General features: G+C 42.0%; 1 long non-coding RNA gene across 4 annotated transcripts in view; it reads left to right on the plus strand.

The window, feature by feature from the left end:
• The window catches only part of LOC140611764 (uncharacterized), a 90,228-nt gene that overhangs the window by 52,860 nt on the left and 21,323 nt on the right, over window positions 1-16,045 (plus strand). For all 4 annotated transcript variants that reach the window (XR_012012933.1, XR_012012932.1, XR_012012934.1 and 1 more), the window contains 2 exons: window positions 7,035-7,111; window positions 10,041-10,117. This is a non-coding gene — a long non-coding RNA (uncharacterized lncRNA). The remainder of the gene's footprint in view (window positions 1-7,034; window positions 7,112-10,040; window positions 10,118-16,045) is intronic.

Genomic DNA, 16,045 nt, shown 5'->3' on the forward strand with positions numbered 1-16,045 from the left:
AATTCACTTCTAGTTATATCCCCCCCTAAATTGAAAACAAGTATTCAAACAGATACTTGTACACAAATGCTCATAGTGATACTATTCACAATAACCACATTATGCTGAGTGAAAGAAGCCAGGCACAGAAGGTCACATATTGTATGATTCCATTCGAAATATCCAGAATAGGCAGATCCAAAGAGACAGAAGATTACTGGTTGTCATTGGCTTGGGAGAGGAAGGAATGCAAAGTGACTGCTTAATTGGCATGGAGTTTCCTTTTGGGATAATAAAAATGTTCTGGAACCAGATAGAAGTGATGGTTGCACAACATCATGTATGTACTGTCACCAAATTATATGCATTTAAATGGCTAACATTGTGAATTTTAGGTTATGAATTTTGCCACAATACAAAAAAGTCAAAGGGAGCCTTGTGGCTCATCCATTTAAGCATCCAGCTCTGGATTTCAGATCAGGTCATGATCTCAGAGTTGTGGGATCAAGCCCTGCATCAGGCTCCACATGGGGCATGGAGCATACTTAAGATTCTCTCTCTCTTCCTCTCCCGCTGCCCCTGCCCCCTATGCTGCCTACATTCATACACAAACACACTCTCTCTCCCCCTTCTCTAAGAAAGAAAAAAAATTTTTTCACAGATGCATAGAAATTAGCAAACATGTAGGTAAATCCAGACATTGTACAATATAAGTGATAATGATAATAATGTCTCATTTGTGTGGTTCTAAAAATGAGCATTAAAGTAGTAGACAACAACAAACATGTGAGTTGAGAAAAAAGTAATCAGAGCATTAAAGTTCTCACAAGACCTTATGAGAGTCATTCACTCTCAAGTGCTTTTGACTGTGATTGACAGTAATGAATGTTTTATAGTCACCCAGTGTACACACATATGTATATGACTGAAACAAAAATTTCTCAAAATAGTCCTTCCCTAACTATATATGTTGTACACTATTTTCTAATCTAGTTAATTTCATTTTTAAAAATGCTAATTGTCTCCCCTTAAGTTGACTCCATCAACCACTAATGGATTGTAACATGCTACTTTAAAACATAACAAAACAAACTGGTATCAAGAGTATGATGGCACCCAAGTAAAGATGTGGGTGAGAAAAAAAATTAAAAAGTCTTGAGTTGTTCACTATCTACTCTGATACTGGGTCAGGAAGCATATGCAAGTGGTGAATTGGCTGTATTTTCCACAATCTTTTGAAGATGTCATCATGTTCCAATATGGTAATCTCCATGGGGCGAAAGTATATTTCTACTAATTCACTGGAAACATTTTAAACAATTCTGAGTTTGTATAACATTCTGTAAATTGTCAAGATAAAGTTCTCTGGAGTATTCAATATGGATGCAAGTAATAGAATTTTTTAAAGATTTTATTTATTCATTCATGAGAGGCAGAGAGAGAGAGAGAGAGAGGCAGAGACACAGGCAGAGGGAGAAGCAGGCTCCATGCAGGGATCCCAACGTGGGACTAGATCCCAGGTCTCCAGGATCACGCCCTGGGCCGAAGGTGGTGCTAAACTGCTGAGCCACCCGGGGCTGCCCAAGAATCTCATATTCATCTCAAATTCATATATGCAAGCAGAATGGTCCATCTCAATTTGAAAAAATCAGAAAAGCTGAATTATGGTCTTACACTTCTTATCCTCTTGTTATTTTGGATAAGTGACTTCATTTGCCCTGGTTTTCTCATCTGCAAAATTAAAGGGAACTTTTAAGTTTTTCCTAAAAGGAAATCTGTGATTCACTCTAACAAGTCTATACAAAACCTTGAGTGCTCTCTCTCTCTCTCTCTCTCTCTCTCTCTCACACACACACACACACACACACACACACACACACAACTGTATTGCATTAAGATGAAGGAAATTTGGGGCGGCCCTGGGTGGCTCAGCGGTTTAGCACCACCTTCGGCCCAGGGCCTGATCCTGGAGACACAGGAAAGAGTCCCACGTCCGGCTCCCTGCATGGAGCCTGCTTCTCCCTTTGCCTGTGTCTCTGCCTCTCTCTCTCTCATGAATAAACAAAATATTTAAAAAGAAAAGATGAAGGAAATTTAACATCGACCCTTATGAAACGTTCTCAACATTGGCATTAATCTATTTTAAAGTAGGAAGTGACTTTCATCACTGATGATTTATTGGGCATACTATATATTTTCAGACATGATTTTTTATTTATAAGACATTTGTGACTTTTTTAAAATTAGATTTTTGTTACTGCAACTTCAGAAGCTTTACCAGGTTAAGAAAGAGGATTATGCTGGTCTGAGCCTGTACCAGTAAATATGTCCATATTCCATGGTAGCTAAATGGCTCCTGTTTAAATTCTTGTTCCAACTGCTGCAAAGTACCTTAAGGAACAATGTTTGGTAAGGTATGTTTACACAAGATATACAAATGTCTGTTTTTCCACCATAGCTTTTTGTTCATGTTAGCTTATCATTGAAACTGTCCATGCTCTCAAGTGATGTGTGACTAAGAGATTTGTTATCTTTAGTCCGCTGCTGTCTGGAAGATTTGTACTAGATGAAAGAGTAGAAAAGACACTCTCCACTTCAGCCATTCTGCATTATTTTCAGGTGCCTAATAGCCTTTTGATGATCTTGCTTACTGGGTTTTTAACGTTGTGTGCATGCCTATGTGTGTGTAGAAAATTTCAAACGTAAACAGAGTAGTGTAATGAGCCCCACTTACTCATCACTCAACTTCAACTATGAATATCCTACCATTCTTGTTTTATTTATACCACCCACTCCCCAGCCCCTCTGTTTGATTATTATTATTTTTTAGAGTTTTTATGGTAAAATTTACATACACTGAAATGCACAAATAATTGAACTGTTTTGACAACTAGATACACCTGTGTAACCTGTGCCCTTACCAGAGTTCCATCTCTTGAAAGAATCTTCCTCTGTCCCCAGGTAATTCCTCAAGTCCCCCAAAAGCATCCAGTGGTTTTTCTCACCTTAGGTGAGTTTTGCTTATTCTAGAACTTCATATAAGTGGAAGCATACAGTATTTCTAAACCCTTTTGTGTCTGGCTTCTTTTCTCTTGTGAGATTCAGTCATTTCATTGCAGGGATCAGTACACTAATGCATCCTTTTTATTACTGAGTGGTAAAATAATACCACAGCTTGTTTGCCCATCCTCATGTTGATGGACATTTGGGTTGTTTACAGTTTGGGGCTATTTTGAGTAAAACTGCTATGAGCATTCTTTACATCCTTTTGTGAAGGATATATTCCCACTTATCTTGGACAGTGACCTAGATCTACAGCTGCTGGACTATAAGGTAGGTATATGTTTAACTTTATAAGAGGCTACCCCACCCTGTACCACACTTTTACACTCTCATCAGCAGTATATATGAGTTCTAATTGCTCTGACTCCTCATCAACACTTGGGATTTGTCAGTCTTAAATTTTAGCTACTCAGGCAGCCGGGTGGCTCAGTGGTTTAGCACCGCCTTCAGCCCAGGGTCGAGTCCCACTTCGGGCTCCCTGCATGGAGCCTGCTTCTCCCTCTACCTGTGTCTCTGCCTCTCTCTCTCTCTCTCTCTCTCTCTCTCTCACTCATGAATAAACAAAATCTAAAAAAGAATTTTTAGCTACTCTAGTGGATGTAAAGTAGTATCTCAATTTAGTGTTAATTTGCATTTCTGTAATGACTAAAGATATTGAGCGTGTTTTCATGAGCTTATCCCTTTGGCCTAATGTATTTTTCACACGTGGTTCCCTTGTCCACAACACTTACTATCTACCACCCTTTTCTAGTTAGCTACTTACACCTTATCTAGTCCTCACCTTATTGAAAGGAATCCTTCCTCCCAAAAAGTTAGGAGTTGAGGAAATCAGCCTGAAAGCTCTATGAGAAACAGTTTTCCAGAATCAGCATCAGCCACTGTCTTTTCGCAGTGCCCTTGAACCTTAAGGCAGGGAAAACTTTTCCTTTACCCTCCTCCAATTCCCACTTTTGGAAATACAAACAGCCCAAGTCGTAGTTGCTCATTCATTTTGATGTTACCGGGTACAGAAGCTCGTAGGGCTGGGACTCCTGTGGAGACAGGGGCATACCATAAAATCTAAAAGGGAGTACCACGTGGAAATTTTATTGAAGAACAGTAAGCACCTCAGCTTCAGTATTTCCCTTTGAAGGGATAATCCTGTGGCTTTCAAGCCTGTAGAGAAATAGGGTGATTACAGTGTACAGCATGAGAAAGAAATACTTCTGGACACCTGGGTGGCTCCGTGGTTGAGCTTCTGCCTTTGGCTCAGGTGGTGGTCCTGGGATCGAGTCCCACAGCGGGCTCTCTGAAGAGAGTCTGCTTCTCCTCTGCCTATGTTTCTATGTCTCTCATGAATAAATAAATAAAACATGAACATATAAACATAAACATAATAAAACAATAAAATGTAAACAGCCTAATAATATATAGAAGTATATAATTTCTTCGGAATATAGACTCTTAAGTTACCATTGACTAGAAAAGCATCGCATTCTCTTGCTGTGCTCTGTAAAGCTTCTTCCTTGACCTGCTCCCAATATCTGCTGAGAAGATAAGCAAAAAATGTTCTCAGGCTTCCCTTAGTCTGACCTCCAGGGATTGCCTGGGGGTCAAGGAGGATCCTGTGTGGGAAGAGAGTAGGACTGCTATCAGAAGGGTTACAATTGATGCTTCTCCTATCTTTCCACCCTCGGTTGCTGGCCTTTTGGTTTCCTCCCATTAAAAAGAAGCTTTATTAGTGTGTTTATAAACAGTTATGCCTCTGAGTAGGTGATTTTGGCACACCATGTATATCCCCTTGTCACTCAACATCCCTATGCATGCTGATAAGCTTTCTGCTGCCAATACCTGCATCCCTTAGCTCTCCCCACAGGAGCATTCTTGGTGCCCGGTGGGCTGGAAGTGCCAGGGAGCTGACATCCCTGGGAACAGCCTCAAACTCATGACAGATGGGAGCTAGTGGCTAAGCCCTCCATCTTTCTTATCCTTTGGGTGAGACAACTCTCGGGTCTGCTCTACACCACTTCCCAGAGTAGCACAGTGGAAATGAGCCCAAGTTCCCCACAGCTATAACATACTCATAAATTCATCTACTGGCTTCCTTCCCTTCCCTGGCTCACTGTCCCCTCCTCCGCCAATGTTTCCTGGGATAGTCTTCCAAATAAACTCCTAGCCTTGGTCCTAGTCTCAGGGCCTGTTCTGGAGAAACCCAATGTAGGCTAGCTTAATAATACCAAGCAAACTCACTAATAAAATATTGGTATAAACATATTGTTAGTAAATCTTCTAATACTTTAAATGGTTCAGATCCAGCGTGGCTAAAGACCTAGCATTCATTTCGTTAAATTTACCTAGCATTATCCCCAAAATGTTATTGTTTCAGAATGCTTCTGAGGTAAAGATCTAGTTTAAGGAGTAATCTCAAAACCAGGGATGTGTGTCTCACATATTTGAGTTTAGATGAAGAGTCAGCGACTTGATTTTTCAAAGCCAATTGGTATAATGTATACTATTGTTTCCCAGCATACTAAGATACTTCTGTGTATAATAAAAGATATCCTCAACATGTTTATATTTTGGTTTTACTCTCTTTAGCCCATTGTTTGGAAACAAAAATGGGAAGGAAGTGTAATTTTGCTGAAGAAAGAGCGCTGATGCTGGTGTATAGGTGTGCATGTATATGGACCCAGGAGTCCTCAGCGTCCCTTGCCCTCCACATACCCACCTAAAATATTTTGGCAAGCTTGGGTTTACGGATGTGTCATGAGTTAAGTTCAGTGAATAACTCCACGTAACATTTTATAGGTCAAGAAAACACAAGAGAAGCACAAATTTGAAACTGTGTCAGGGATTCATGGCACAAGGTATTAGATAGTTTCTGTCACCAAATATGCTTTGCTTCATTATCCATTAAATATTTCATCTTAAATACCAGTTCCAAATCCATAAATTCAGACCTGAGCTTAGTGCCATATGCCCTTCTCAAAATAATTAGCTTCCAGATGCTTTAATATTAATTTCACTGATGCCTTTAGAGAAATTCTTGATGTCTGTTTTTGTGCCAGTACCACACCGTCTTGATGGTCACAGCTTTGTGGCACACCCTGAAACCCGGCATTGTGCTGCCTCCTCCCGCCCCCCCTCCCCCGCAGTGGGTATCTTGGCTACTATTCCCGTGGCCATTCGGGGTCTTTCTGATTCCACACAAGTCTTCAGATGATTTGTTCCAGCTCTCTGAAGAGAGTCCGTGGTATTTCTGAGAGGGATTGCACTAGTTGTGTAAATTGCCCTGGATCACGTTGACATTTTCCCCAATATAAATTCTTCCAACCCAGGAGCATGGAACCTTTTTCCATCTCTTTGTGTCTTTCTCAGTTTCTTTCAGACATGTTCTGCAATGTTTCAGGTAGAGATCCTTTACCCCTTTGGTTAGGTTTCTTCCTAGGTAGCTCATGCTTTTTTTTGGGTGCTGCGGTTGTATAAATGGGATTGACCCCTTCCTCGATGTCCCTTTCCTCGGTCTCATTGTTTGCGTACAGAAAGGCCACTGGTTTCTGGGCCCCGAGTTTGTATCCCGCCACACTGCCAAACTTGCTGTAGGAGTTCCAGCCGTCTTGGGGTGGAGTCTTTTGGGTTTTCTAGGTACGGTATCATGTCATCGGCGAAGAGGGAGTTTAACTTCTTCTTTGATGATTTGAATGCCTTTTATTTCTTTTCATTGCCTGATTGCTGAGGCCATGACATCTCGTACTCTGTTGAGAATAGCAGCGGTGAGAGTGGACATCCCCATCTCGTGCCTGGTCTTCAGGGAAAGGCTCCCAGTGTTTCTCCATTGGGAATGAGAATTTGCTGCGGGCTTTTCGTAGATGGCTTTGAAGATGCTGAGGGACGTTCCCTCTATCCCGGTACTCTGAAGCGTTTGGATCTGGCATGGATGCCATATTTTGTCAAATGCTTCTTCCTCTGCGTCTCTTGAGAGGATCATCTGGTTCTTGTTTTCTCTCTTGCAGATCTGATGAAGCACCTTGAGTGCTCTCCGAGTACTGAAGCAGCCTTGCACCCCAGGGATAAAGCCTACCGGGTCATGGTGAGTAACTTGTTAATAATGTCCTGTTGGATCCCGTTGGCTCGTAGCTTGTGGAGAAGGTGTGCATCCGTGTTCATCAGGGACATCGGTCCAGAATTCTCCCTTTTGGTGGGTGGGGTCTTGGGTTTTGGAGTTAAGGTGACACTGGCCTCCAAGAACGAGTTTGGAAGTATTCCATCTCTTTCTATCTTTCGGAGCAGCTTTAGTAGCACAGGTATGCTTTCTTCTTGAAGCGTTGGATAGAATTCCCCTGGGAAGGCATCTGGCCCCAGACTTTTGTGTCTCGGGAGGTTTGTGTGTTTGTTTCTAGGTGTATTTCTTATTGGGGTTCATTTTGCCAACATAGAGCATAACCCCCCAGGGCTCATCCCATCAAATGTCCCCCTCCGTGCCCATCACCCAGTCACCCCCAGCCCCCCGCCCTCCTCCCTTTCTTGCATCCCTTGTTCGTTTCCCAGGGTTAGGACTCTCTCATGTTCGGTCTCCCTTTCTGCCATCTCCCACTCAATTTTTTCTCCTTTCCCCTCTATTCCCTTTCACTATTTTTTTCTCATCCTCCCCAGAAGAATGAGACCATATGATGTTTGTCCTTCGTTGATTGACTTCTTTCACTCAGCCGTCATACCCTCTGGTTCCATCCAGGTCGAAGCAAATGGTGGGTGTTTGTCATTTCTAATGTCTGAGTAATCTTCCATTGTGTGCAGAGACCACTCGCCCTCCTTATCCATTCATCTTTCGATGGACACCAAGGCTCCTTCCGTAGTGTGGCTGTTGTGGGTGTTACCACTCTAAACCTCGGGGTGCGGGTGTCACGGCATTTCCCTGCATCTGTACCTTTGGGTCACACCTCCACCAGTGCACCTGCTGGATCGCAGGGCAGATCGGTTGTTACCTCTCTGAAGCACCTGCACACGGTTTTCCACTGAGGCTCAGGGAGGGTGCCGAACCCTTCCGCATGCGCTCACAGGGGTTTGGATGCAGGCACCGTCCACCGTCAGGGCACGGCCTTGGGGCGGTGGCTTTAGGGCCTGGGTTGCTGTGCCCCAGGAACCCCGCGAAGGTCCTTGGCTCTTCCTTCTCCCCCTTCCGCCCCCTCCCCCTCCACCCCTACCCCCCTTACTCCCTTACTCCTTCCGCCCCTGCCCCCCTTCCCTCTTCCCCCTTCCCAATCTCCCCAGGCTTGCCGGGAGCACGCCAGCCCCCCCTTGGTCCCTATCAGGTGAGTATGGCTATTTCTGAAATTTTTGAATTTTGAAAGCATTCTCCTTTCACCACATCCTCTCCAACATTTGTTGTTTCCTGTCTGGTTTTTTGTTCCCCATTCTCACCAGTGTGAGGTGGTATCTCATTGTGCTTTCGATCTGTATTTCCGTGACCCCGGTGATGTGGAGCATTGTCTCGTGTGCTTGTTGACCATGTCTATGTCTTCCTGTGTGACATTTCTGTTCGTGTCTTTTGCCCATTTCAGGGTTGGACTCCTGGTTTCTTTGCTGTTGAGTTGAATAAGTTCTTTAGAGATCTTGGATAACTCACGCTTTATCTGACAGGTCATTTGCAAATATCTTCTTCCATTCTGGAGGTTTGTCTTTTAGTTTTGTTGAGTGTTTCTTTTGCTGTGCGGAAGATTCTCATCTTGATGAATGATTCATTTTGGTCTTGTTTCTGTGGCCTTCATGGATGTATCTTGCAAGAAGTTGCTGTGGCCAAGTTCAAACAGGGTGTTGCCTGTGTTCTCCCCTAGAAGTTTGATGGAGTCTTGTCTCACATTTACATCCTTCATCCATTTTGAGTTTTATCTTTGTGTACGGTGTGAGAGAATGGTCCAGTTTTATTCTTCTGCGTGTGGCTGTCCAACGTTCCCAGCAGCCTTTAGTGAAGAGACTGTCTTTTTTCCAGTGGATGGTCTTTCCTGCTTGGTCGAATATATGGTCTTGACAATAGAGTTGAGGGTCCACTTCTGGATTTCTCTCTTCTGTCCCATTGATCTGTGTGTCTGTTTTTGTGCCTGTACCACACTGTCTTGATGAGCACAGGTTTGTAGCACAACCTGAAATCCGGCATTGTGATGCCGCCAGCTGTGGTTTTCTTTTCTAATATTGCTCTCGCCATTTGGGGTCTTTTCTGATTCCACACTAATCTTCCGATGATTTGTTCCAACTCTCTGAAGAGAGCCCGTGATATTTCTGATGATAGGGATTGTGTTCCATGTGTAAATTGCCCTGGGTCACGTGGACATTTTCCCAGTATATGAATTCTTCCAATCCAGGAGCATGGAGTAGTTTTCCATCTCTTTGTGTCTTCCTCAATTTCTTTCAGATGTGTTCTGTAGTTTTTTGGGTAGAGATCCTTTACCTCTCTGGTTAGGTGTATTCCTAGGTACCTCATGCTTTTGGGTGCAATTGTAAATGTTACTGACTCTTTCATTTCTCTATCTTCGGTCTCATCGTTGGCATAGAGAGAGGCCACTGATTTCTGGGCATTGATTCAGTATCCTGCCACACTGCTGAACTTGCTGTAGGAGTTCCAGCAATCTTGGGGAAGAGTCTTTTGGGTTTTCCAGGTACGGTATCATGTCATCGGCGAAGAGGGAGAGTTTGACTACTTCTTTGCCGATTTGAATGCCTTTTATTTCTTTCTGTCGCTTGATTGCTGAGGCCGTGACATCTAGTAGTATGTGAGTAGCCATGGTGAGAGTGGACATCGCTGTCTCTCGTTCCCAATCTTCAGGGAAAGGCTCCCAGTGTTTCCACATTGAGGATGATAATTTGCTGAGGGCTTTACTTTCCGTAGATGACTTTGGAGATGCTGGGAACATTCCCTCTATCCCTGTACTCTGAAGCGTTTGGATCAGGAATGGATGCCGTATTTGTCAAATGCTTTCTCTGCATCTCTTGAGAGGATCGTCTGGTTCTTGTTTCTTCTCTTGCAGATCTGCTAAGTCATGTGGCGTGCTTTCCAAGTGTTGAACCAGCCTTGCATCCCTGGTATAAATTCCACCTGGTCATGGTGAGTAACTTCTTAATGTACCGTTGGATCCCATCGGCTCGTGTCTTGAGAATATTTGCATCCGTGTTCGTGAGGACTGTCGGTCTATAACTCTCCTTTTTTGGTGGGATCTTTGTCTGCTTTTGGACTTAAGGTGATGGTGGCCTCCAAGAACGAGTTTGGAAGCATTCCATCTATCTTTCGGAACCACTTTAGTAGTAATAGGTACGGTTTCTTCTTTAAACGTTTGATAGCATTCCCCAGGGAAGCCATCTGGCCCTGGACTTTTGTGTCTTGGGAGATCTTTGATGATGACTGCTTCAGTTTCCTCCCTGGATATTGGCCTGTTCAGGTTTTCTGTGTCTTCCTGTTCCGGTTTTGGTAGTTTGTGGTTTTCCGGAAATGCGTCCGTTTCTACTCGATTGCCCAATTTATTGGTGTATAGCTGCTCAGGATGAGTTTTAAAGATCGTTTGTATTTCCTTGGTGGTGGTGGTGATCTCTCCTTTCTCATTCATGATTTTATTTTATTTTTTTATTTTCATTTTTTAATAATAAATTTATTTTTTATTGTTGTTCAATTTGCCAACATACAGAATAACACCCAGTGCTCATCCCGTCAAGTGCCCCGCTCAGTGCCTGTCACCCATTCACCCCCACCCCCCACTCTCCTCCCCTTCCACCACCCCTAGTTTGTTTCCCAGAGTTAGGAGTCTTTATGTTTTGTCTCCCTTTCTGATGTTTCCCACACATTTCTTCTCCCTTCCCTTCTATTCCCTTTCACTATTATTTATATTCCCCAAATGAATGAGACCATATAATGTTTGTCCTTCTCCGATTGACTTATTTCACTCAGCATAATACCCTCCAGTTCCATCCACGTTGAAGCAAATGGTGGGTATCTGTCATTTCTAATGGCTGAGTAATATTCCATTGTATACATAAACCACATCTTCTTTATCCATTCATCTTTCGATGGACACCGAGGCTCCTTCCACAGTTTGGGTATTGTGGACATTGCTGCTAGAAACATCAGGTTGCAGGTGTCCCGGCGTTTCATTGCTTCTGTATCTTTGGGGTAATATTGTATTATAATCAATTAATTAATTTTTGTTGTGTTGTTTATATATATACATTTATATATATAGTTTGTATTTTTTATTAAGTGTTTTATATGTTTGGTTGCTCCCACATTGGGTGCATAAATATTTATAGTGGTTAGATCTTCTTGTTGGATTGTCTCCTTTATTATCATATGGTGTCATATCCTTCTTTGTCTCTTGTTAATCTTTGTTTTAACATCTAGTTTATCTGATCTGAGTATTGCTACTCCAACTTTCTTCTGACATCCGTCTGTGTGATAAATATTTCTGCGTCACCCCACTTTCAATGTGCAGGTGTCTTCACATCTCAAATAAGTATGTTGTAGGTACTATAGAGTTGGATCTAGTTTGTTTGTTTTTGTCCATTCTGACACCCTATGTATTTTGATTTGAGCATTTAGTCCATTTACATTCAAAGTAATTATTCATAAATATTTATTTAGTGCCATTTTATTACTTGTTTTGTCATTGTTTCTGGAGATTTCTCTGGTCCTTTCTTGTCTTTGTTACTTTTAGTCTTTCCTTCCCGCTCAAGGAGAGCCCTCTAATATTTATTTTTTTTAATTGAAGTTTGACTTGCCCACATATAGTATAACACCCAGTGCTTATCCTGTCATGTGCCCCCCTCAGTGCCCATCACCCAGTCACCCCATCCCCCTGCCCACCTCCTCATCTGCAACCCTTTGTTCATTTCCCAGAGTTAGAAGTCTCTCATGTTTTGCCACCCTCTCTAATTTTTCCCAGTCATTTTCTCTCCTTTCCCCTATAATTCCTTTCACTTTTTCTTTTATTCCCCGTATGAGTGAAACCATATAATGATTATCCTTCTCAAATTGACTTACTTCACTCAGCATAATACCCTCCAGTTCCATCCACATTGAAGCAAATGGTGAGCATTCTTCCTTTCTAATATTTTTTGAAGGGCTGTCTAGTAATCATGAACTCCTTTAGTTTTTGTTCTGTGTCCTTCTCAGCCTATTGATAGTGATATTATTAGCTTGGAATGCCTGAGGCACTCACCTGGGCCCCCACTACCTATGGCAAGTCCCCACAGACATTTTCCCATCGAGAGCCAATATTATGGTTGGCATGGCCCTTGTGGCTCTTATTATTATTGGAAGATGTATCTCAGCAACAACTATCAAGGGACTTTGAAAAAAGAAATTTATTACTCAGAGATCTTGGAAGGCATATGGCATGCCCAAGAGCCATCAAGCAAGGTGTCAGGTAGAGATTACAGACCTGGGTACTCTCCTTACTGAGATTGAGGGTAGGCTACCTAGGATTTCTTGGCTTTACTCTTTACTCATAAATTTAAAACAGAGCAGGAATTAGGGCACAAGAGGTGATAGCAGAGTTCCTTAAGTGGTCAATAATCTAGATTGCCAAGGACTTTCTAAAAAGGAAACTCAGATGGGACACCCTGGTTCCTTTTCTTATCTAGTTGTTTTAGCAGTAGTTGTATCATATAGCTGGCAATATGTTTATTCAAAATAGATGTCTTGGAAATGTATGCCTCAGCAATCAAAAGCTGATTTTCAGGCACTTACACTACAAAAACCTTGTTGAATCTTCTTTCAGAATGTATCTAGAATATTACCATTTTTACCATCCCCATAGCCTTGATCCAAGCCTACCCCATTTCTCACCTGTAGAACCACAGTGGCCCTAACCAGTCTGGGTTCCCTGGAGGCTCCTCTAACTGAGTAGCCAGAGTTAACATGTCCTATCTCATCCCTCCCAGGTTCAGAATCCTCCATTACCTCACTCAGCACCAAAACCAAAGCCTGTATGACCAGACCAAACCTGGTCTTCTTCCTTGTGCTGCCTCCTTCCTTCCTCACCTCCTTGTTCTTCTCTTGGTTCTTCTAGAAGTTCACCTAGTCACTCACCTCCCTGCTCACCACACTACAGCCCCAGATGGTTTTTTCACCCTTCTTGAGCACCAGCCTTAGCCTTCCACTCAAAGCCTTTGCACTGACTGTTCCCTCTTCCTGGATGTTCCCTCCCCACACAACTGGGGCGTCCCTCTTTCCCTCTCCTCAGGCCCTTCTCCCACCTCACTGAGGACTTACTGAAAGTCACCCTGATCAAAATCCTGACTGCCTCCCCCAACAGCTTCTGATATACCCGCCCCTGTTTTTCTGATGTAACATACCACACATTATAGTTGTTTAATTAATGTAAACTCTAACCAGAATGGAAGTTACAGAAAGGCAGGGAATTTTGTTCACTACTCTAGCCCTAACACTCAGAACAGTGCCTGCCACAACTGGAAAGTACCAGTTAGGTTGGTGAATAAATGCACAGAAAGATGGATGGATGAATAAATGGAAATAAAACTTGACTTAATTAGTGGTTACACCATAATGACCACAAGATGGAGACATTCTTTAATATAAATTCATCCCTACTTTTCCCTTCTGTTTGTTTCCCCATCCTGATAGTACTTCACTGCCTCTTTTACCTACACACATGCCTGGGTTTTACTCTCCGTGTGTGTGTGTGTGTGTGTGTGTGTGTGTGTGTGTGTGTGTGTTCTCTCTTTTGAATTTTGTGTCCCCTCTTGGCCACTTGTGTACTCCTCTGTCTACAGAGGCTCTGTTTGCAGGATGGAAGAAACAGGTTAGAACTGAAACAGATACCTCATTTATTTTTGTTTAGCCTACTGAATTTTAAAAATTTCTTTAATAGATTTTTTGCGTGTGTTTTAAATGGAAAAATAGCATGTTTGCATTTTGTATTCACGTATTTTTATGAAGCTAAATTGATTTACTTTTGGCTTCTGTGCCCTGTATAAAGTGCTGAGGTAGTGGGTCTGAATGAAATAACAGTACAAATCCAAAGATGTGCTTTTTCTTTTGGACCAAACTAGTTCCTTCTCATGTGGTTTCATCTTCAGAGGTGGCCAAGTCTTTCTTGGAGGAAAATGCTTCACTTCCCCGCTCAGGTAGCGCCTGGGGAGCTCAAGTCTCATTGACTTTTCCTCCTTAACACTGACTCAATGTCACATAGGCAATGGGTCTGCTATCATTTATGCAGAAACCTGTTTGACATTTCCTTACCTGGGATGAAACCCTATAAATTATAACTCACTTCTTCTTCTTCCTCCTCCTCTTCCTCCTCCTTTTTTTATAGTCTTCGTTTCTATTTCAATTCCAGTTAGTTAATATACAGTGTAATACGTGTTTCAGGAGTAGAATTTAGTGGTTCATCACTTACACACAATACCCCATGCTCTTAATAACAAATGCCCCCTTTAATACCCATCACCTATTTAACCCATCCCCACCTACCCACCTCCTTCCAGCAACCCTCAGTTTGTTCTTCATAGTTAACATTCATTTTTATGGTTTCCCTCTCTTTCCCCCCATGTTCATGTGTATTCTTTCTTAAGTTCCACATATAAGTGAAATCATAGTATTTGTCTTTATCTGACTTATTTCACTTAGCATAATAGGTTCTAGCTCCACCCATGCTGCTGCAGATAGCAAGATTTCACTCTATTTGATAGCTGAGTAATATTTTATATATATAATTATATATATATTGCTGCTTCTTTATCCATTCATCTGTCAATGGACATTAAGGCTCTTTCCATAGTTTGGCTATTGTGGATGTTGCTGCTATAAACATTAGGGTGCATGTATCCCTTTGAATCAGTATTTTGTACACTTTCAGTAAATACCTGCTAGTGTAACTGGTGGGTCATAGGGTAGTTCTATTTTTAACTTCTTGAGGAACCTTTATACTGTTTTACAGAGTGGCTGCACCAGTTTGTATTCCCACCAACATTGTAAAAGGGTTTCCCTTTCCCCACACCTGTTGTTTCCTGTCTTGTTAATTTAAGCCATTCTGACATGTGAGGTACTATCTCATCATGGTTTTGATTTGTATTTCCCTGATGACGAGTGATGGTGAGGATCTTCTCATGTGTCTATTAATCATCTATATTTATTCTTTGGAAAAGTGTCTATTCGTGCCCTCTGCCCGTTTCTTAACTGGATTATTTATTTTTTGGGTGTTGAATTTGATAAATCATTTGCAGATTTGATACGAACCCTTTGTCAGATACGTCATTTACAAACATCTTCCCCCATTCTATAGGGTGCCTTTTAGTTTTGTTGACTGGTTCCTTCACTGTGCAGACACTTTTTATCCTGATGAAGTGTCAATTGTTCAGTTTTGATTTTGTTTCCCTTGCCTCCAGAGACCTGTCCACTAAGAAGTTGCTAAGACCAAGGTCAATGAGTTTTCTGTCTGTGTTCTTCTCTAGGATTTTAATGGTTTCCTGTCTCACATTTATTTTTTTATAAATTTATTTTTTTATTGGTGTTCAATTTGCCAGCATATCGAATAACACCCAGTGCTCATCCCGTCAAGTGCCCACCTCAGTGCCTGTCACCTGTCTCACATTTAGATCTTTCATCCATTTGAACTTATTTTTGTGTATGGTGTAAGAAAGTGGTTCAGTTCCATTCTTTTGCATGCAGCTGTCCAGTTCCCTCAACACCATTTGTTGAAGAGACCGTCTTTCTCCCATTGGATATTCTTTCCTGCTTTGTTGAAGATAAGTTGACTATCAAGTTGTGGGTCAATTTCGGAGTTCTCTATTCTGGTCCACTGTCTGTTTTTGTGCCAGTACCATACTGTCTTGATGATCACAGCTTTGTAATACAGCTTGAATTCTGGAATCTCAATGCCTCCAGCTTTGCTTTTCTTTTTCAAGATCGTTTTGTCTATTCAGGGTCCTTTGTGGTTCCATAGGAATTTTAGGGTTATTTGTTCCAGCTCTGTGAAACATGCTGGTGATATTTTGATAGGGATTGCACTAAATGTGTAAATTA

Source organism: Canis lupus, chromosome 20 (assembly GCF_048164855.1).
Source record: "Canis lupus baileyi chromosome 20, mCanLup2.hap1, whole genome shotgun sequence".
Classification (NCBI taxonomy): Eukaryota; Metazoa; Chordata; class Mammalia; order Carnivora; family Canidae; genus Canis; species Canis lupus.